This window comes from Rhinoderma darwinii, chromosome 4 (genome assembly GCF_050947455.1).
Source record: "Rhinoderma darwinii isolate aRhiDar2 chromosome 4, aRhiDar2.hap1, whole genome shotgun sequence".
Taxonomy (NCBI): domain Eukaryota; kingdom Metazoa; phylum Chordata; class Amphibia; order Anura; family Rhinodermatidae; genus Rhinoderma; species Rhinoderma darwinii.
In genome coordinates this window covers 365,518,705-365,541,535 of record NC_134690.1, presented here as the reverse complement: position 1 = coordinate 365,541,535, position 22,831 = coordinate 365,518,705, and positions in this window count along the sequence as shown.

Here is a 22,831-nt window from a genome sequence, read left to right as displayed (position 1 = left end):
CAGCATCACTTCTACAGAATAGCAATTTTTATTCCATAGCAGAAGTTAAATAATATCAGTTATGCCGTGGCTTACTGTCATACATGTTTAGGGTCTAGTAAACGGCAAGCTTGAACATGTGGGCTTTTCATGTTGTATACTGGACAAAAACAAGGAATACATTAAACGCACCACTGAGGATGGTCAAAACATCATGCTGGCAAAACATACTGAGTAATGAAGAAATGATAATAAACATTTTTGCTTGACATTTCCTCATGCAGTGAAAGAAAACAGCAGATAATATAATATAAATACATACGTGACATTCCCATCTGAACAGTTGGGCAGTTCATCATTTCCTCAATATACAACCAACAAGGAGTAAACAAACCAAGTTTTATATACATCATCACTAAAGAATTGTACATTTTGGAGCATTGTGGACCCCTAAAAAATGATAACGTCTCCATCACTGCCGAAAGGAAATGCCTCTCCTGCGAGTCAAAAACTGTAAAAATAAAAATTGAAAGAAATATTGTAAATATTTTCTGAAATGCTACTTTAAGATAAGTAAATTTCAATCTGAGCATTTATTTGCAAAAGGAAATGTGTGTTCTGGGGGAATGAGTACAGTAAACAGAAGCAATTTGCTTACTGAAAGGCAAAAATTGCATTTTTCTAAAGAATTTTAAGTTGAACCATTTGCTGTAATTTTCAGTCATTTAGGTTGAAGGAAAGAGAATAATAATTAATGGTTTAGAATGTTTAGTGTACAGTAAAACATGAGCAGTGTAATTATGATTGGGGGATTGAAACCTATAACACAAGATTGTTGAGCAGATGTAAATAATAAACTTGCAAAACAGGATATTGTTAAAAGGGCATTATCAGTTTTTTCTTTGATTTTTAGTCTTTCATTTATTCCTAAACATAGCAATCCAGGTTTTCCACCACTGAACGTAAACCTTACAAAACCCTATCCAATTCTGTTCCATCCTTTATTTCTTCTATAATTACCAGATACCAAGCTACATGCAACTTCCACTCTGCCAATGAAAACCTCCTCAAACTGTCACATACAAGACTTCTCTTGTGATTCCTCTTTCTTCTGGAACTATCTCCCCTACTCCATCAAACACTTTCCAAAGCTCCTAGCGCTAACTAAAAACTTCAGACAAGCAAATAACCTAGCCTAAAGAGTCCTCCATCTGGTAATCCCAACACTGCCTTGACCTGATATGTCTTCAGCTGCTTACTCTTTTCCCTGACCTCTTGGATATATGACCTATTCCTTATCAATTGTATCTAGTCAACAGTGGCTGAACCACACAATGTTTCAGAAGGGTGTGGGCCTCGTTTTTTTGGGGCTTCTTTACCTGGGCTCCTGACATTAGTATTACCTGTATTGCCTCGTTGGCAGCCTTGCCCGTCCATACATATGATTTAGCAGAACACTTTGAACATACATTCTCGAATCAGCAGAGTGCATATTTGTTTTAATAGGGAGAGGCACCAGATACATTTATGTGTACGTGTCTACTGGGGAGAACAAAGTTTTAGGCATATTGAATATCTAAAATGCCCATTCCATTCCTGGTGAACCCCTACCCCTATTCCTACCTCAAAGAAGATTTGTGTAGGGATGAGTAAAACAGTCTATAATTCTAACTACCCGTGTTTCCCCGATAGTAAGACACCCCCGATTGTAAGACGTATCGGGGGTTTCAGGGGGGTCGGCTAATATAAGCCGTACCCCGAAAGTAAGACATATGTCTTACTTTCGGGGAAACACGGGGGTATTGCCGCCTCCTGCCCACTTCCGCGCCGCCCCCCTCTCCATACGTCACCGGTAGGCGATCAGCGGCAGGAGCACGGCTGTTATACACAGCCTGGCTCCTGCTGCAACTGCCGGAATCGAAGCGCGCGCCGATTCCGGCAGTTTAACCCATTAAATGCCGCTGTCAATAGTGACAGCGGCATTTAATGTGTTTGACAGAGGGGGGAGCTCCCTCTGTCACCCGATCGGCGCCCCCGCAAACAAATCGTGGGTCGCCGTCGGGTTTCCATGACAGCCGGGGGTCTAACAAAGACCCCCAGGTCTGCCTTCAGCATCTGCCTGTTAGGCGATGCCGGAGGCATGACCTAATAGGTTGCCTGTCAGTTTTACACTGACAGGCAATAATGCTTCGGTATACTAAGTATACCAAAGCATTATATATGCGATCGGCACATCGCATAGTGAAGTCCCCTGGTGGGACTAAAAAAAAAAATGTAAAACAGTTAAATAAAGTTTGTGAAAAAAAATAAAATAATAATTCGACAATTTTTTTCCAATATAAGACATACCCCGAAAGTAAGACATAGTGGGGCTTTTGGGGATAAAAAGAAAGTAAGACACTGTCTTACTTTCGGGGAAACACGGTATATTCAGGGTAGGATGTGTTTGGCTGCTTTACAAAACATTTCTAAGCAGGTTGAAATCAGTTTGCCATCTCTGCTGTAAAAATGTCAGGAGTTGCTGTTGCTTTCTGGGCAATGCCTGATCAGTATCTAAGGAATCCTAGTTGGGAAACACTGCCCTACATATTAGATTGTGGGCCAATAACGTAAAAATCAGCCGGTTGGGCTGAGACTTATCTTATGTGTTTGGCCAGTTTAAGTGACTACAGTGCTGTAGATTATGTTTTCATCTTATTAATTATGGAAAATAAATAAATGACATTACTATAATTGACACAAAAAGCCAAATCAGATGTTAATTATTAAGTCTAAATATTTTACTGTACACGTTAGATTTAAAGAACACAGCTTGGTCAAGTAGCAGCAGAAAAGAAATCTAAAAAAGTATTCACATGGAGCAAAAGGATAATTAGAGTTCTTAGAACAGGTGTTGGTGATTGTTTGATAATTACATATAATGAGACAGGAAATAAACAAATAAACTGATGAACCCGGATACATTGTATCAGGATACAAAGTACTGTAAGTAATGAGCGAGAAGGACTTGATAGGACGTGTTTCCTGAGACAGTATGGATTTATTACCAGTAAATGAATGTACATTGTGATGATGAGTTCAACAGTATCAAGAGCAGCTACAAAGATCAAACAGGATAAAGTCTTGGAAAGACTACCTTGAGAATAAGATTCCTAAAAGTCATTAGCTACTGTTTCACTTGAATGAGAACCAGACTGTTGATACTCTGAGCGGATGGAGATTGATCATCTTAGTGAGGGCCTGACTTACAAGGAGTAAATGATGAAATGTGAAGTGATTGGTTGTAAGGTGCTTGCTTATAGTGGAGTGGAGGGTTAACCAAATAGAACAGAAGATTAGAATGAAAAGGAAAAATACAATTATTCTAAAATATTGCATATAGACAGGGGGAAAGAAGAAAAAATATTAATTTCTTAGGTGTTAGCTAACTCAAAGGGGTTGTCGGATGTAGAAGAATCACTTTTCAAACATGGCTACAAAGAAAGACTCTCTTGTTCTCCATTTAGTTGCTTTTGACTGAAGAACTTTTCTTTATGAGTTCGCTGGCTTAATATAAATAGGGTTACAATAAAATAGAAAAATATAATTCTTACACTCAAATTAACTTAAAATTGCTATTGGGGACCACTGTTCCACAGAGGTTATACACTAGCAGCGAGTCCGTGTAAGTGGCTTGATGCATAGGATACAATTAAATCTCTTTATCGAGATATCACACTCATATTTCATTCACAGAACCTTGAATTATATTAAATATGCACACCATAAAATGGAGTTTACCAAAATATTAACTTGGTCAGATATAAATGTATGACCACCATTACAAAATCACTATTATAAGGCCAGTAAAAAAATAAGTGCTCAAAAATGTTCTGATTTTTGGAGAAGCAGTGAAGCCCAAGGCTAGATGTTAACAAAATATAAAATAATAGTTCTAAACTTTTAATATCCACAAAACAAATCCTTTCTTCATCCCAATCTATATCCTTCACTATGTCTTAGGCTACCAGCTATATTGATTTATTTTAAGCCAAAATAGTCTAGTTACTGTGACTCTACTATGACTGATGTCACCATTGACCTATACTTTCCAGCATACCTTGTTTAAAAACCTTGTAAACATAAAAGCTATAAATTAAAGAGCTCTCTTGACACACCCTTTTGACAAGAAAAATGCCACATTTTCAACGTATACACGCATTTGCAGGAGGAATAACAGAGGATTGACATCATGCAGTTCTAAGGAAAAATGCTTTAGCATTGTTATTTCATTGGCAAAACAAGTATTTACTTAAAGGGGTATTCCTAACTTAAACATTTATGGCATATCCACGGGATATACCTTAAATGTCTGATAGACGTGTGTACCGCTCTGAACACCTGACCCCCGCAATGTCTAGTTAAACAGCCACCGCATTCAAATGGGCTCGGCTGTTTCAGTAACTCCCAAAAGAATGATTGGTGAAAGCCGACACATGCACGGCCACCTCTCCATTCATTCTCCCACTGGATATGGCGGTGGTCTCACAACTTAGGATGGGGGTCAGGTGACCCATTGTTCTGCAGATAGGTGCAGGTTCCAGAGCAATGACCCGCACCCATCAGACATTTATAGCATATCCTGTGGATATGTCATCATTGTTGAAAATATCCCTTTAAGTAAATAAATACTTGCATTGCCCATGAAATAACAACTATGGAGCATCTTTCGTTAAAACTAAGCATTATGTCATTCTTGTGTGGCTATGCCATAAAGGCCCTGTTCACACTAAGTTTTTTTGCAGGCAGAAAAATCTGCCTCATCCTCCAGGAATTTTTTGCTGCGACCATTGAGCTGCCACGGGCAGAAAATGCTGCGAGAAACGCTTTTTCTGCCTCCCATTGATTTCAATAGGAGGTCAGAGGAGGAACAACGGCAAGAAAGAGCATTCTGTTTTTTTTTTTCTACTGCGAATGGCTAAAAGCCACCGCGGAAAAAAACACCTCTGCCTCCCACTCAAAACAAAGCCTGAGATGCCCAAGTTCAGCAATGAACATATCTTCACAAAAGATGATTAGGCTCAGAGGGTGTTTAGATATTCAACTGCACATCTTCTTACCCCTTTAGTAGTCAAAAAGACCCCCTGTATGTGACAATGAGAGAGAACATATCCTCTCGCATATGTATTTGATATTGTATTAGAGCAGATGCAGACATAATTAATAGTTACAATTATGCATTTGTAAACAGTTTATTCCACATGTAAATTACAAGCTCGTTGGTGATCTCATGTATTTAAATATTTTCCTATTCGTTCTCTGGAAACAATTTTGAAGTAATACAATCAGATTGTATCTTTTAGTTAAACAAATAAATCTAATTAACTGTAATAATGATACAGATAAGATTCTAATGTAATATTTAAAAGCATTTCAGCTATACTACAACCTTCAACGGCATCAAGTTTGGAAAGCTGTTTCTTCTTTGTTTCCACTGCAACTCTGCCAAGACTGTAATATAAGAATGTTTGGGTGATAGGCTCAATAGCCGACATATAAAACTGTCAAGTAAACCCAGGTTACCATAGTAGCAAAAAGTAGTGAATTTGTAATAGCACGTGTTCACAGACGCAAGAATTTAGTCTTTACTGCTAAGGTGCCACCAAACTGTTTTATTTGTCATTAAAATTCACCTCGTGCTATGAGGTCAATAAGCCATAACATCGATAAGTGCAATGGCTGGAGAACACTGGTTAATCATGTATTAGTCTATGTTATCTTTCTGACTGCAAACTATGTTTCATATAGTACAAAAGGAAGGATTAGATCCAGCGCTGCAATGGTGTGGTTTAAAAAGGAACGTATTCCCAATTTTATTGGTATCCAAAAAACTTGTTTAAAATTCGGTAACAGGCTTGGCATCAAGGCAGTATTTGGTAGGTGTAATGGGCCTACGCGTTTCGAGCACGGCAAGTGCTCTTAATCATGGCATTCATTCAGTGAATGAATGCCATGATTAAGAGCACTTGCCGTGCTCGAAACGCGTAGGCCCATTACACCTACCAAATACTGCCTTGATGCCAAGCCTGTTACCGAATTTTAAACAAGTTTTTTGGATACCAATAAAATTGGGAATACGTTCCTTTTTAAACCACACCATTGCAGCGCTGGATCTAATCCTTCCTTTTGTACTATTGCCTACCGTGGACCGTTGCGGAGATCCGGGCGAAGCAGGACTGTCAGGCGGCGAGCTGGTGAGCTGGAGGTCTCCTCCCCCTTGTTTTATGTTTCATATAGTCAGGGATAGCATCAGCACCAGGAATACCTGGGCAGACCCCAGGGCCCAGTGAGCCAGGGAGACCCCATAGTTATCTTGGTAAACATCATACATTACTTGCCTACTTTTAAGAAGTGACATCAGAGAGATTCAGAGAATCAATGTATTAATTTTTTTTTTTAAATACGTCCCACCCATTTATATACGGCACCCCAACCTAAAGCATTTGAATCACACGTTGAACAAATGGCCTCTTTCTTCACACCCCAAAATAAATACAGACTCCATACCAGACCCTGGTAAAACAAATACAGACCCCAGACACCCTAAACAAATACAGACTCCAACCCCCTAAGTGAATGAGACCCAAGTCCAGACCTCCTAAAATAGTACAGATCCCAGACCAGACTCTGCAGATACTCACCTCTCCTCATTCATGTAGCTTACAGCCCTTTTTACTCTTGGCACCAGCCGCAGCATCAGGACATTGTCTTCTTCAGCGCAATGTGAAGAGAACTGCTGGAATGAGGAGAGGTGAGTGTTCAGTCAGGTCTGGGAGATTTGCCTTCTCTTCTGGGAGGTCTCTCTTTGTTTTGGAGTTTCTCAGACATGATGGGAGAGTAGACAAGTATGGTAAACATGTTCTTCTCTTGTTAAGCTGGAAGGGTGGGAAAACAAGGTGCCCACTGTGACCTTCTAGCCCACATACACCTGAAGCTGTCCTTGAATAAACCAACCAGAAAATGTATCTTATCCCAACATTCATTGTGGTCTGTCTTGATATTCCCCTATTCTTAGTGGCTCAGGGTAAGCCATATTACAATGGAAACACCCTTTAATTTACTTTACTGCCATTCCTAATATTTTCCATTATTTTTTTTTTCTTTAAATTGTTCATACCATTATTTGCCAAGAAAATTATGTATTTGTTCCATATAAGAGATGAAGAATGTGTTTCGCTTTCAGTGTGCGCCCTGCTTTTTTATCTGGAAGTAAACCAAAGCAAATGAGGAGGACAATGCAAGGTAACAATTGGAATTTTGGAATTTTACTTTTGTTCCTTGACGACATCACAGTTGATAAAAACTTCTAGGAGATTTTTAAACAAACATCTGTCTAGTTGAGGTTATTTGACAGCGCTGAAGGATTATGAAATGTTTTTATTTGTTCAAAAACTGATTGCTGACAAGTTATTGAATTATGTCATACAAAAATAATGCTGACACATAAAATGTCCTGTAAATAATATGCACAGCGGTTTCTGATGTTATGGATTATAAACATCAGTGTTCATTAGGGTATCTTTTGGATTGTAAAGCAGAATAAAAGCCATGATAGAATAAAAACAGAAATAATTCAAGGCATGACAGATAGATCCACAGATTTCCATGAGCCACTATGCTCATCATTATGCATCTACTAATATAATCACTAGTATAGTAAAATTGTAAGTGCCATAAAATTCCTTTAAAGAGTACCTATTATTACAAAGCAATCTCAGTACCGTGTGCTGTAGATAAGGATAAGATCAGAAATGCAGTAGATAGATACTCTTAAATAATGGGCAAAACAAACACCTCATAAGACAACCATAGACATCCACAGAAAATGCTTTCCTGATCTAATGGTCCCTCCTGAATCTAGCAACTGGTAAACTCAGTGTATAGGCCTTGACTTCAAACCACAGATGATTAGTGATATCCGGCTTATCCAGTACGGCACAGTACGACGTGGGATAGAATATCTCAGATGGCCAGCTCGATAGTGGTGTCACTTCTGCCTAGGTTCAAAGATTGCTGTTTATTCCTCGAATGCAACTCTGTGTCAACCAGTTGAGAAACCACCACCTGCAACTTTGCCTGAAGAGCATTCAGCGAACGCTCATGCAGATTGCTGTTCAGGTCAGAAATATTTCTTTAGAGATGGATGTTGTCCTGGATTGGGAAGAGGTGAATTCTCTAACTGTATCATCCACAGTCTTTGTTGACACCCAACAGAACCAGCTCAAGCAGTAATGATAACAAGGATGACAACTATTTGGATCACCTTTTGCCCTGGGGACCGATCAGATGTTGGTGCTCGGGAAGAGGAAGATGAAAGTCTTTGGGCACTGGTATACTGTTACCAAAGAAGGATACACTTATGCTTTATGTGTTGCAGTAGAGTCAATGTTCACATCGTTGCCTTTTCTTTCTTTTTTTCCCATGCAATCTCCCGGATTCACAAATTGCTGCCAGGGGCTACCTACACACACTCACAAACAAGCAATGCTGCAATATTTTTGCCTACAATATATCTGTGCTCCTCCTTTATACACTGCTAATTGCAATATTAGTGTCCCAGTCCACAGACATCTTGAAGGAAATAGACCTTTGCACTGGCAAAATTAATTACTCAAATGCATCTACAATAAAAATAAAACAACTTTGGAAATGGTCTTTGAAAAATCCTACTGTTTAGTGTCTACAGCTCCTATGCAGATCTATGTGTCTCCATGGTTACAGACTACAAGCAAACCCAGTGTAGACAGAACCTGTCATCCTACTCTTTTCCAACTGCCTTGTACTTCTTGCCAACATACATTTGGTCGGAAGGAAGAGATGGTGTAGAGCGTCCCCAACCTTTTATACTTTGTGAGCCACCTTCAACTTTGAGTGATGGCCGTAAGCCCCATTTAAGTAAAAAATGTTAACACATTAAACATAGAAAAACATAAAATCAGGAAATTTCAATTTGCACATAAATATTTCAGTTTGAAATGTAATACACTGGTGATCCACCACCCAAATTGGCACTTTTCTGGGATAGGATATGTCTGTAATATTGTTAATGTGTATGTCATATTGTAGCAAGAGCATATGGTCACAACTAAGGGTTCCTATAGCGAGCCACTCAGCAGGGGGTTGCGAGCCACATGTGGCTCTTGAGCTACTCGTTGGGGACCACTGGTGTAGAGTATGACCGAAGGATCAGACTACAAAGGGTTTGTTAGTAGTCTATAACCATGGAAGCACATAGCTCTGCATATGAGCTACAGACACAAAATGATAGGTTATCGTTAATCAGAACTATTGTTACTACTATAATTATTGTCAATACTGTTAAGTTATTTTATATGCATTGGAGTAATTAAAGGCAAGTGATGGCAAGTGTTTATATCCCCCTAGACCACATGTTAAGTATGTAGTGATTTGGTAATTTTTAAATTATAGTAAAATGTATTAATTGCCAAGTGACAAAATTATGTACAGCATAGACTGCAATTATTTTATGTAATGTCCAATGCACCTCAATGAATACTGCCATGTGCTATTCTTGAAAGACATTCAATATGCAATAAGACAATGCATAGAATAATAATAATAGTAATAATAATAATAATAATAATAATAATAATAATAATAATAATAATAATAATAATACCTGCAAACATATATCATTATCTTTGTCCACTTGAAGACCAAGAAAATACTAATAGAATTTCTTTAGCTTTCTCTCTGGAAAACAAAAAGTCTGTAAACAATTTAACAGATTTTTTTTTTATATTGTGTTATTATGAATTTATATTGCAGGACAAGTTCTTTGTTATGACTGCAGTATTTCTCTGGAAATGAAAACCATCTTACTTTTCACATAACATATTTCATGTGTTCTTTTGCCTTGTTCCTGAAAAATGTATATTTGTAGATCGATTTTAATATTCATTCCACTGCCAGTAATTCTTGAATCATATATGAAGTCTAAGGAATTTTGTTAAAAGTTTTTCCTAATGTGCCAAGAAATCATACATTGGCCGGCTTCTACCATTTCCTCCTATTCCTGATTTTTGGTAGACAAAGAACAATGGTAAAATAAGAAAATAAAGTGGATATCAAAAATTTGTGTAATGTCACTAACACTGTGGATTTGCTGCGAATTTAATTTAGATATTGTTAGCATAATTTGTGTTCTTTTATACTCCAGCAGACACATCTACATACATTCTTCATAACCACTCAACCAGAAAAAACATGAATTTAATATTTGCCGCTCAAATAGTTTCAGCTTATCATTAATACCTTACCGTTAAATACAAAACTATTACGTGACATAAATGGGGCTTTCCAAACCTCAATGTTTTATGGGTTATCAATAGTATAGATGATCAAAAGTATAGTATATATAAGGGTATGTGCACACGACCTCTTTTCAAACGTAATGGAGGCGTTTTACGCCTTGAATTACGCCTGAAAATACGGCTCCAAAACATCGGCAAATATCTGCCCATTGCTTGCAATGGGTCTTACGATGTTCTGTGCAGACGAGCTTTCATTTTATGCGTCGGTGTCAAAATATGGCGTGTAAAATGACAGCTCGTCAAAAGAAGGGCAGGACACTTCTTGGGACGTATTTGGAGCGAAAACGCCACGAAAAATGTAGCAAAAAACGCGAGTTGCTCAAAAATGTCTGAAAATCAGGAGCTGTTTTCCCTTGAAAACAGCTCCATATTTTCACACGTATTTTGTTAATCGTGTGAACATACCCTTATAGTAATAGTATAAAAAACATCAATTGGTGAGGTCCCAGTAGCAGTAAAGCCATATAAAATGATTTGACCACATTTAGGCCTTATCCAGACGAATGTTGTATACAAATGTGTACTGTCCGTTAAAACAACGGACAGCACACAGACCTATACAATTTAATGGAGCTATTCAGACATGTGTGATTTTTCACACAGCGTGTTTCCGCTGCGTGAAACTCACTGCATGTCCTATTCTAGTCCGTTTTTGCACACCACGTGAAAATTACAGACAGCACACAGACGCCATCCGTGTACTGTCCGTGTTTTACACAACAGTTGCCAAAGAAAGGCTGAGAAAATTTTTTATAAAAATGTGCACCAACACTGACATAAAAAACTGATGCCACACGGAACTGCAATGCATGAAAAACGCTGCTCTTTTTACGCGCGCAAAACGGATATGTTTGTGTGAATATAGCCTTAAAGTAATTATCCAGCAACAGATATCCTCTTTTCTGTTTCAATATGTCTTTATTAAACAGTTGAGACATCAGAAAATATATGTGAACAGTTCTACTCGCAGGTAGAAGTAAATAGTTAGTCTCAAATAATAATTAAATCGTTAATTCCTATGAGTTTTAACATTTTGAGAAAATGGGATTTAGATAACCTCTTTTTAATGGGAGCTACGGGTCTGGCTCCCAGCACCCCTGACAGACTTCTGCAGGGGAAATGGAGTATTACATGGCAGATTGTCAGATGAATGTCTTGCATGGTCGGCTCGAGTCTGCCAGAGCTCACACGCTTTCTTGGCTCATAAAGAAGGGCTCTGAGCAAGATATGTACGTGTCCTAAACTTTATTGATTTCTGTTTGTCAGGATTCACTGTGTTTTAGCTTTTTTAGATAAGAAAACAGGAATTACTATTTACACAATGTATATTTGTTTTATGTAGGGCATGGTGCTTTTTCTTTTTGTAAAAAAAAAAAACCATAAGCTCCAGGCTGGACATTTTCTGATGTTTTTCCATCCAAAGGCCTCAATAATAAAAATGGCTAGTTTTTTTATGCTTTTGCAATGCATTTTTTTGCAGTGCCTTAAACCCCATCCAAGATTAGAATGAAAGGATTTTTTTCAGTAGTGGCGCCACTCTTGTCCATGGGCTGTATTTGGTATTGCAGCTTATGCACTTGCATGTACAAGAGTGGCGCTGTTTCCACAAAGTAGGAAGATAAACTTTTTACATCAATCACACTACCTACATTTCCTTGTTTTTCAACTCATTGAAAAAAAAATTATAGAAACTTCAGCTATGTAAGGATATTAGAATCAGCTATATATTTAAGTAAAGGCTCTTTTCTAATTTCTGATGAACAAATACAGATTTGGTCACTGATACCAGATAATAATAGTACATACTTAAGACTTAGAGTCGATTAAATCTGTCTCTACACAGTCAAAAGGATAGGAATGTTCTCTTAATGAGACTGGCTACCAGGGACATCTAAGAATGAATGATGGAGGGTCATCTGGTTGACTGGGTGTCACTGTTTGGAGTCCAGTGGCTGAAACGATCAGGCAGGAGGGTGCTAATAGCAAGAGTAGTCAAGTAAGAGTCCAGGCTCCATACACAGATAAGCGGCATAAGGTTGTAGCATGAGGCAGAGACATGGTCACAAAATAGTCCAAGCTCAGCACAAAGATAAGCGAGAACGTTTTGCAGCATGAGACATGGTCAGGAAACAGTGCATGTTCAGTACACAAGCAGGTAGCAACAGTTTGTAGTAATACAAGAAGGCACTAAACTACAGGCAGGAAGCTCAAGAGTCTGGCAAGGAGGAAATGCGTGAGCCAGGCTTATATAGGAGCCAAAGGGGTGATACTAATTAGGCAAGGAATTCAAGCAAATCCGGGCAAGGAATTCAGAGGCAAGAATCAATAGCAGCTAGAGACTGGATTCATCATTGGAGCTGTCCAGCAGCGCCATAAATAGCTCAATGAGATGAGCTACTGCCTGAAACACAGAAGTCTCTGGGATGGAAATGACTGAAGTGGCTGAAAATGCAACCCTGTGAGAGCTAGTATGGTCTTTTTAGACAGCTACTTCCTGTCTACCAATTAAAGCTATAACCTTAGGGTACAAACAGTTGATCCTACAAGATAAAGAATGTCCTCAGGTTAGGCGTTCAATCGAACCCCCACCGATCAGATATTGATGGTCTATCCTGAGGATAGGCCATCAAGTTTTACATAAAAACCTTTGTATTTTCTATAAATTAATTTGCTGCAATTTAATTTTTTCATTCTTATAATAATATATAACTAATAGGAAATAACAAAAGTACTAAAGAAAATATTGGTATGAATAAACATTATAGTTGCTACTACCGTGTTTCCCCGATAGTAAGACACCCCCGATTGTAAGACGTATCGGGGGTTTCAGGGGGGTCGGCTAATATAAGCCGTACCCCGAAAGTAAGACATATGTCTTACTTTCGGGGAAACACGGGGGTATTGCCCACTTCCGCGCCGCCCCCCTCTCCATACGTCACCCCCAGCACTTGTCAATGCCGCCGCCTCCTCCTTAAAACCCGAGCCATAGACTTTTTACGGCTCGGGTTTTAACTTGCTGCCCGCGCGATCGGGCAGCTGAATGTCGGGTCTCCGGCTGTCAGTGACTGCCGGGGACCCTGAGGAGAGGATAGGAGCAGCTTTAGCTGCTTCTGTCTTCTCCGATGTGTTTTTACACAGCGTTCAATGAACGCTGTGTATAGGAATAGAGACAGCAGCAGCGGCGCTGTCTCTATTCCTCCCGGTGATCATGTGACAGGTCACATGATCGCCGGGTCCCGTTAGTGACAGACTGCTGCTGGGTCTAACAAGACCCAGCACAGCCCTATTAGTGACAATCGTCACTATGAGAGGGCTGATTTCCCCTGTAACTGGGGCTGCTGTGCAGCTCCAGTTACAGGGGAAAAGATGGTGTAAAAGAAAGAAAAAAATATATATAAAGTTCCCCAAAGGTCTTTTTTGACCTTTGAGGGACAGACCATAGTAATAAAAAAATAATAAATAATAAAGTAAAGTGCAAAAAATTCGACAATTTTTTTCTAATATAAGACATACCCCGAAAGTAAGACATAGTGGGGCTTTTGGGGATAAAAAGAAAGTAAGACACTGTCTTACTTTCGGGGAAACACGGTAGTTGATGCATTGCTTTTACAAAGTAATCCTTATAATTGTGACCCAACTACAGTGACTTTGTAATTGCAGGAAGGAGGTGAAGGGAAAGTGAGCCCTAATCTACCCACCGCCCTGTCCCTGCCTACTTGCAACGACCCGCCCTAGGCGACGGGGTACAACTGGGCGGCGGTCCCTACGCTGTCTAAGTGCACGGAAGAACAAACAGGGAACACGCAAGGGAAGGGGCAGTAGCCACGGAACGCCGCAAGGAAACGGAGCGGTGAATGAGTAGTCAGGACCAGGATGAAGTGGAGTATACCAAAGTGAGCACGGAGAAGGAAGCAAGCCAGGGGCAAAGCAAAGCAGGTTAAGCGGAACTGCAGCAAGGCAGAAGCACGGCAGAAGCAGGCTGGAGCAAGCAGCAGTGAGGCCAGGAATCCAGAAGAATTACAAGCACTGAGGAAGAGAACACGGCAGGTAATAAAGGACAAGGGGCGGAGCTAACTCCGACTGACCAGGCCGCGATAGGCTCTCCCACTCCTGAGCCTGCCACCCTGGTTGGTGGGAGATGGTGTCAGTCGAACAGGTCTGGCCTCAGGTGTGGATTGATTAATCCCAGGAGTATACCTAGACGTAGTACCTGGCAGATCCCTAACAGTACTCCCCCTTTTATGAGGGGCCACCGGACCCTTACTAAGAGGACCCGGTTTAGTAGGGAAGAGAAGGTGGAACCTCCTGATCAATACCCCAGCGTGAACATCACGGGCAGGTACCTAAGTCCTCTCCTCCGGCCCGTATCCTCTCCAATGGACCAGGTACTGGAGGGAGCCCTGGACCATCCTACTGTCCATAATCTTGGCCACCTCGAATTCCACCCCCTCAGGGGTGAGAACGGGAACAGGAGGTTTCCTCGAGGGGGACCAGGACGGGGAGCAGCGTTTAAGGAGGGAGGCATGGAAGACGTCATGTATGCGAAAGGATGGGGGCAGCTCCAGACGGAAGGATACAGGGTTGAGGACTTCAATGATCTTATAAGGTCCAATAAATCGGGGAGCAAACTTCCTGGACGGGACCTTAAGGCGCAAGTTCCTGGACGACAACCAGACCAAATCCCCGACGACAAACCGGGGGTTAGTAGAACGTCTACTATCCGCCTGAATCTTTTGTGCGCTCTGGGACGCCTCTAGGTTCTTCTGAACCTGGGCCCAGACAGTGCACAGTTCCCGATGAACATCCTCTACCTCAGGATTATTGGAACAACCAGGGGAAACGGAGGAGAACCTTGGGTTAAACCCGAAATTACAGAAAAACGGGGAGACCCCTGACGAGTTACTGACCCGGTTATTCAGGGAAAATTCAGCAAGGGGAAGGAATGAGACCCAATCGAATTGACAGTCAGAGATGAAACACCTTAAATATTGTTCCAGGGATTGGTTAGTCCTTTCCGTTTGGCCATTAGTTTCGGGATGGAAGGCGGAGGAGAAGGACAGATCAATCTCCAACTTTTTACAAAAAGCTCTCCAAAATAAGGAAACAAATTGTACCCCTCTGTCAGAAACTATATTGACTGGGGCCCCATGGAGACGCAGGATATGTTTCACAAACAAAGAAGCTAACGTCTTGGCGTTAGGTAGCTTCTTAAGGGGCACAAAGTGGCACATCTTGCTGAAGCAGTCTACTACCACCCACACCACCGACTTGCCCTGAGATGGAGGCAAATCGGTGATAAAATCCATGGAGATATGGGTCCAAGGTCTCTGGGGAATGGGCAAGGAACGTAATAGGCCCGCAGGTCGGGACCTAGGGGTTTTGGACCTAGCACAAACCTCACAAGCGGCGACGTAAGCCCTAACGTCTTTAGGCAACCCAGGCCACCAATAGTTTCTGGTAATGAGGTGTTTGGTGCCCAAGATGCCAGGATGACCAGATAGAGCGGAGTCATGGTTTTCCCTGAGTACCCTTAGCCGGTATTGCAGGGGAACAAACAGTTTGTCCCCAGGGACGTTCCCGGGAGCTGCACCCTGATCAGCCGCGATATCAGAAGCTAAATTAGAATCCGTGGCAGAAACGATTATACCATGGGGTAAAATACAAGCAGGATCCTTCCCGGAAGGAGGATTGGCCATGAAACTACGTGACAGGACATCAGCCTTAATATTCTTGGACCCAGCCCTATAGGTAACCAAGAAATTAAATCTGGTAAAGAATAGTGCCCACCGAGCTTGTCTAGGATTAAGCCTCCGGGCCGATTCTAGGAAAACCAGATTCTTGTGATCCGTAAGGACCGTTACCTGGTGTCTGGCCCCCTCCAGGAAGTGCCGCCACTCTTCAAAAGCCCATTTAATGGCTAGAAGTTTGCGGTTGCCAATATCATAGTTACTCTCCGTGGGCGAAAACTTCCTAGAGAAGTAAGCACAGGGGCGGAGATGGGTGAGGGAGCTGGTACCCTGGGACAAGACGGCCCCCACTCCCACCTCGGATGCGTCAACCTCCACAATAAATGGTTCCTCTTGGTTGGGCTGAATCAGCACGGGGGCCGAGATAAAGCACTTCTTGAGGGTCTCAAAGGCCTGGACGGCCTCAGGGGGCCAATGGAGGACATCAGCACCCTTGCGAGTAAGGTCCGTAAGAGGCTTAGCGACGACCGAGAAGTTGGCAATAAATCTCCTGTAATAGTTGGCGAACCCTAAAAAACACTGTAACGCCTTAAGGGAGGCAGGTTGGACCCATTCCGCCACAGCCTGAACCTTGGCAGGGTCCATGCGGAATTCATGAGGAGTGAGGATTTGCCCTAAAAATGGTATCTCCTGTACCCCAAAGACACATTTTTCAGTCTTAGCAAACAGATTATTCTCCCGAAGGACCTGGAGCACCTTCCTGACATACTCCACGTGGGAGGACCAGTCCTTGGAAAACACCAGTATGTCATCAAGCTACACAACAAGAAAATTACCCAGGTAATCTCTCAGGATTTCATTAATAAAATTCTGGAAGACAGCAGGGGCATTACACAACCCAAAGGGCATGACCAGGTATTCGAAATGACCCTCGGGTGTGTTGAACGCAGTTTTCCACTCATCCCCCTCTTTGATGCGGATAAGGTTATATGCCCACCGTAGATCGAACTTAGAAAACCATTGGGCTCCCTGAACCTGATTAAAAAGATACGGAATCAAAGGAAGTGGTTACTGGTTCCTTACGGTGACCTTATTCAGGTTACGATAATCAATGCACGGCCTAAGACCACCATCCTTCTTCCCCACGAAGAAGAAGCCAGCACCTACAGGAGAAGTCGAGGGGCGAATGAAACCCTTGGCCAGGCATTCTTGGATATACACCCTCATAGCTTCACGTTCAGGACATGAAAGATTAAATATCCTACCCTTAGGAAGCTTGGCACCAGGCACCAAATCGATGGCGCAATCGTAATCTCTATGGGGGGGCAACACCTCGGAGGCCTCCTTAGAAAACACATCGGCGAAGTCCTGAACAAACTCAGGAAGCGTGTTTACCTCCTCCCGGGGAGAAATAGAGTTAACAGAAAGACATGACATAAGACATTCATTACCCCATTTGGTAAGCTCCCCAGTATTCCAATCAAATGTGGGATTATGCAACTGCAACCAGGGAAGACCTAATACCAGATCAGACGATAATCCCTGCATCACCAGTACAGAGCACTGCTCCAAATGCATGGAGCCAACCAGGAGTTCAAAAACAGGAGTATGCTGAGTAAAATAACCATTAGCAAGGGGAGTTGAGTCGATACCTACTACAGGGATAGGATAAGGTAAATCAATAAAAGGCATCTTTAGAGACATAGCAAATTCCACAGACATGATATTAGCAGATGAGCCAGAATCCACGAAAGCACTGCCCGTGGCAGACCGGCCAGCAAACGAGACCTGAAAGGGAAGCAAAATTTTATTGCGTTTCACATTAACGGGAAATACCTGTGCGCCCAAGTGACCTCCCCGATGATCACTTAGGCGCGGAAGTTTTCCGGCTTCTTATTCTTGCGCCTGGGACAGGTGTTCAGTAGATGCTTGTCGTCCCCACAGTAGAAGCAGAGACCATTCATTCTGCGAAACTCCCTACGTTGTCGAGGGGACATGGAGGCCCCGGGTTGCATAGGTACCTCCGAGTCCTCCTTGGAAGAGCGAGGAGACGGGACCTCGGGGGGGATCGCAGAAAAGTCAGAGGGGAGCACATTGAAGCGTTCAAGCTGACGTTCCCTGAGACGTCGGTCAAGTCGTACTGCTAGGACCATAACCTGGTCAAGGGAGTCAGAAGAGGGGTAGCTAACCAGCAGATCCTTCAGGGCGTCAGATAATCCTAACCTAAACTGGCACCTTAGGGCCGGATCATTCCACCGAGAAGCTACGCACCACTTTCTAAAATCAGAACAGTATTCCTCAACCGGTCTCCTACCCTGACGTAAGGTCACCAGCTGACTCTCGGCTAAAGCAGTCCTGTCAGTCTCCTCATAAATGAGTCCGAGGGCAGAGAAAAAACGATCAACAGAGGAAAGTTCAGGGGCGTCAGGAGCCAAGGAGAAGGCCCACTCTTGGGGCCCTTCCTGGAGTCGGGATATGATGATACCCACCCGCTGGTTCTCGGAACCTGAGGAGTGGGGTTTTAGGCAGAAATACAGTCTGCAACTCTCCCGGAAGGAGAGAAACGTCTTACGGTCCCCTGAGAACCGGTCAGGTAACTTGAGGTCGGGTTCTAGAGGTGAGGTGAGGGGTACTACTAAGGCAGCGTCACCCTGGTTGACTCTCTGGGCCAGGGCCTGGACCTGTAGGGAGAGGCCCTGCATCTGCTGGGTCAGGGTTTCAAGGGGGTCCATGATAGCGTAGCGTAGGAGAAATGGTAGACTAGGTATGGGCTTGTAATTATGTAATTGCAGGAAGGAGGTGAAGGGAAAGTGAGCCCTAATCTACCCACGCCCTGTCCCTGCCTACTTGCAACGACCCGCCCTAGGCGACGGGGTACAACTGGGCGGCGGTCCCTACGCTGTCTAAGTGCACGGGAGAACAAACAGGGAACACGCAAGGGAAGGGGCAGTAGCCACGGAACGCCGCGAGGAAACGGAGCGGTGAATGAGTAGTCAGGACCAGGATGAAGTGGAGTATACCAAAGTGAGCACGGAGAAGGAAGCAAGCCAGGGGCAAAGCAAAGCAGGTTAAGCGGTACTGCAGCAAGGCAGAAGCACGGCAGAAGCAGGCTGGAGCAAGCAGCAGTGAGGCCAGGAATCCAGAAGAATTACAAGCACTGAGGAAGAGAACACGGCAGGTAATAAAGGACAGGGGGCGGAGCTAACTCCGACTGACCAGGCCGCGATAGGCTCTCCCACTCCTGAGCCTGCCACCCTGGTTGGTGGGAGATGGTGTCAGTCGAACAGGTCTGGCCTCAGGTGTGGATTGATTAATCCCAGGAGTATACCTAGACGTAGTACCTGGCAGATCCCTAACAGACTTAGTATTGGCATCCCTTACTCACCTGGCATACATACAAATATATACACTTGTGTTTACAGTTGTTGCAGGTCATTATGGCATGTGCCAGTAGTAAACCTTACTCCCAGAAAAATATAACATATAAGCTCAGTGCACAGCTCCTCTCCCTTGACGAACATTTAAAAAATCCTTTGATCAATTGTGATGGTAGCATGGATAGGGCTATACTTTCTTTCATCTGCCAATCTGAGACAGTTTCTCTTAAAAACGTATGAACAGAGATCCCTTTAACCGAATCCACCTGCCACATCAGGATTCATTTCACGCTTGTCAGATTTCTGCTTGTGCCACAAATCAGCCGCAGCTTCCAAACTCTCAAAGCATTCAGAGAAGATCAATGAAAAAAATACACTGTATAAAAACTTATGCATAGGAAAGTTTAAAAGTTTCTCATTTATCAAAAGTTAGAGTGTTTGCATTGGGCAATGCCACTGTTTGAACCTGCTTAAGAATTATATATCTCCCCCACGGTGGGCACATCCAGCACCCACTAATCTTTGTATGCTTACATTCATGTCTACAAGCTTTAATGAAGGCTCTGATCCCATTACTGTACGCTTGTGCCACAGAGTGTCACCTGCCAGTAGCGAGCTGCCTATGTCATTGTGCTTGTATCAGGATGATAATGGCACGCTTTTTAATAAGATTATGAATGTAAAGGCGGATCCTTGGCAGCTGGTGCTCCATACGGATCAGTGGGACAATGGCATTGAAGAACGGAATGAATAGCAAAGAAATATTGTCCAGTGCTTTAGACATTTATGAATAACAGGATTAAGCAGCCTGCTTGAAAATAAATGATCCCACGTTTGTGTCTTCATGTTTCTAAATATTTCTTAGCATGTACCCATTGTGATCATCCAATGTGGCTTCCATAAAGCAAGTTAGCCCATATTCATTTACATATTTTATATTCGTGGTTAAAAAGAAGATTTTAAAATAGGATTGTGGTCACCATCTTCACAATTTTATGTGATTATAACCTTCAAGGATTTCATTATTCATTTCACCAGATATTTTTTTTTGGGCCATGTTCCAGACTTCCTGTAGCCAATATTCTCTGCCCTGACAGCCACAGATTGACGACCACTGATTCAGGTCAAACCAGCTACAGTGCTTTGATATACACTTGGAGGGTATAAGTCTGGCACTAGATGATGGAGAACAACATATACAGGGTCACTTAGTAGCAACATTATTCAAACAACATATATCCATGAAGTAATTGTTGGGCATACACATGTATAGAGCTGAGGAGATGTAGGGAACAAGTAAACATTCAATCCAATATCGTACATGATTTATACCTAGTATAGGTATAATTCAGAAAGGTCATGCCCCCCTGTGTAATAAAAAAAATAATTCCTGGCGGAGGGAGGATTAGAACTAGTGGTAGCTCTTTCATATTTATCATTAGAGGGGATGTCCAGTTGGTCATAAACACAACATAGAAAAGTGTTCAAGCTCAGAACTCCCTCTATCAGCCAGGGGTGGAGATGCTGCAAAAAGCAGAGTTGACTCTAGAGATCTATGTGCAACCATATTTTTTATATTTTTCATGGTTGTCCCATTCATGTGGGCCCCATGTAATAGTAAATTGCAGTCACTTGCAAAGTTTTGGAACTAGGTATATCACTAGGGAGGGGCTGTCTTTCGAGAAGGTATTGTCTAGTTGGGACAACCTTTTTAAGTACTGCCTGCCCTCAAAGTTAGTACTGAAGTTGCACTGAGGGGTTGGGTTTCTGGATGTCACATGTAAACATGTATTTAATCTTTGTATTCAATATCAAGTAGCTCCAAATGAAGCAAGCCCTTCATATTCCCCTTAGATGGCTCAATCATTGGATTAGGTCATACATTGATGCGATGAATGGAGGGTTTGATTTACCTGTAGGCACAATAGGCCAGTGCCTATACACAGCCCTTCTGAAAAGGGCTTCTGCTAAAGGGAACATTTACATATAAATATACTGAACATTTACATATAAATACACTGTGTATTCATATGCAGTGTTGAACTGGCCCACCAAAGAACCAGAGGATCCTCCGATGGACCCAGGCACTAACACAGTAAAGCGCCTTAAAGGTCCAGCAGAAGACAACCTCATTTGGAGCTCTTCTGAGTCAATCACTTGCCACTCTGCTCTATTTCTTACGGGATGATTCACAAATTACCTTATTAGACCTTATTGATGATATATCCTATGTGTACAATGATAACAACAAGGACTATGATGAAATTAAAAGTGGACACGTACATGTTCTAAATAGATGGAGGGCTCCAAGAATCATCTCCTCTGGTGGAAACAAGGAACCCCAGTTCATATATACATATGTGTTCATATGTATATGTAAATTTGTTGGATTTATATGTTAATCACGCCTTCAAGTTGCTGTGGGAATGAGGGGAAGACATATAAGGAGGGACAAGGGGAAGGCGGCAAAGAGTGCTAGATGTACATACATGACTTAAGGTGTGTCCTACTTGGTGGACGCAGGCTAAGGTGCCAGATACTCTGTACCTACAGACTCCTGAGGTGTAAATCAGGTCTTGCAGTGAACATATGGCCAGCTGTAGGTCTAAGGTAACTGCCTCCTTGATTGACAGGCGCACGTCTTTCCTGATTGTTTTATATGGTGAATTCCTCAATAGCACAGGGAACACACAGCAATACAAGGAATTTCGCTGGGAGGAGGGAGCGTGATGAATAATGTTAGCTAATAGTGGAAACGAAAAAAGAAAGTATATTTTTTCTGTTAGGATTTTCTAAACTTTATAAGTTGGTTGGATTCTAAAAAGTGTCAGAAGCTGTGTTCTTTTCCTTTTTGGCAATACACAATTAGACTGCGGTAAACGTCAGCATAAAACATACAGGAAAGTTGCTAAGGGAGGACCACCAGGGAGGAAGAAATGTCGAACCTGTCCAAAATGACATTCTGTTTTAATAAGTTATAAAGAAACCAATTTTACCTACTAGCAGAGATACTAAATTCTACTTCTAGAGAGAAAGTAACTGGCTACATAGAAATTAATCCCTACATCATATTCTGGTTACTTTAAGAGATACATCAATCAGTTCTTCCATCTAAGTGAAGTTATTTCTTGAAACGGCTGGAACCAATTTGCATGCTTTCAAGTTGTCTAGACTTTAATAAGTTCTTGAAGGCAGTTCTACGCCAGTATCAAGCTAAATCCAATTCAGAAGAAGGGATCGTTACAACTGCCTTTTTGCACATATTTTAAACATATAAAAAGGTGACATTTTTACGACAATGATAGAAAATCCTGGAAAGTTCACAAGTAAAATGTTTAGTGTGCAATCCTCTGTACAGAAGAATAGTCATGAATATTTTTAGATGGTGAGTTAAATTAAATATCATAACATTTCA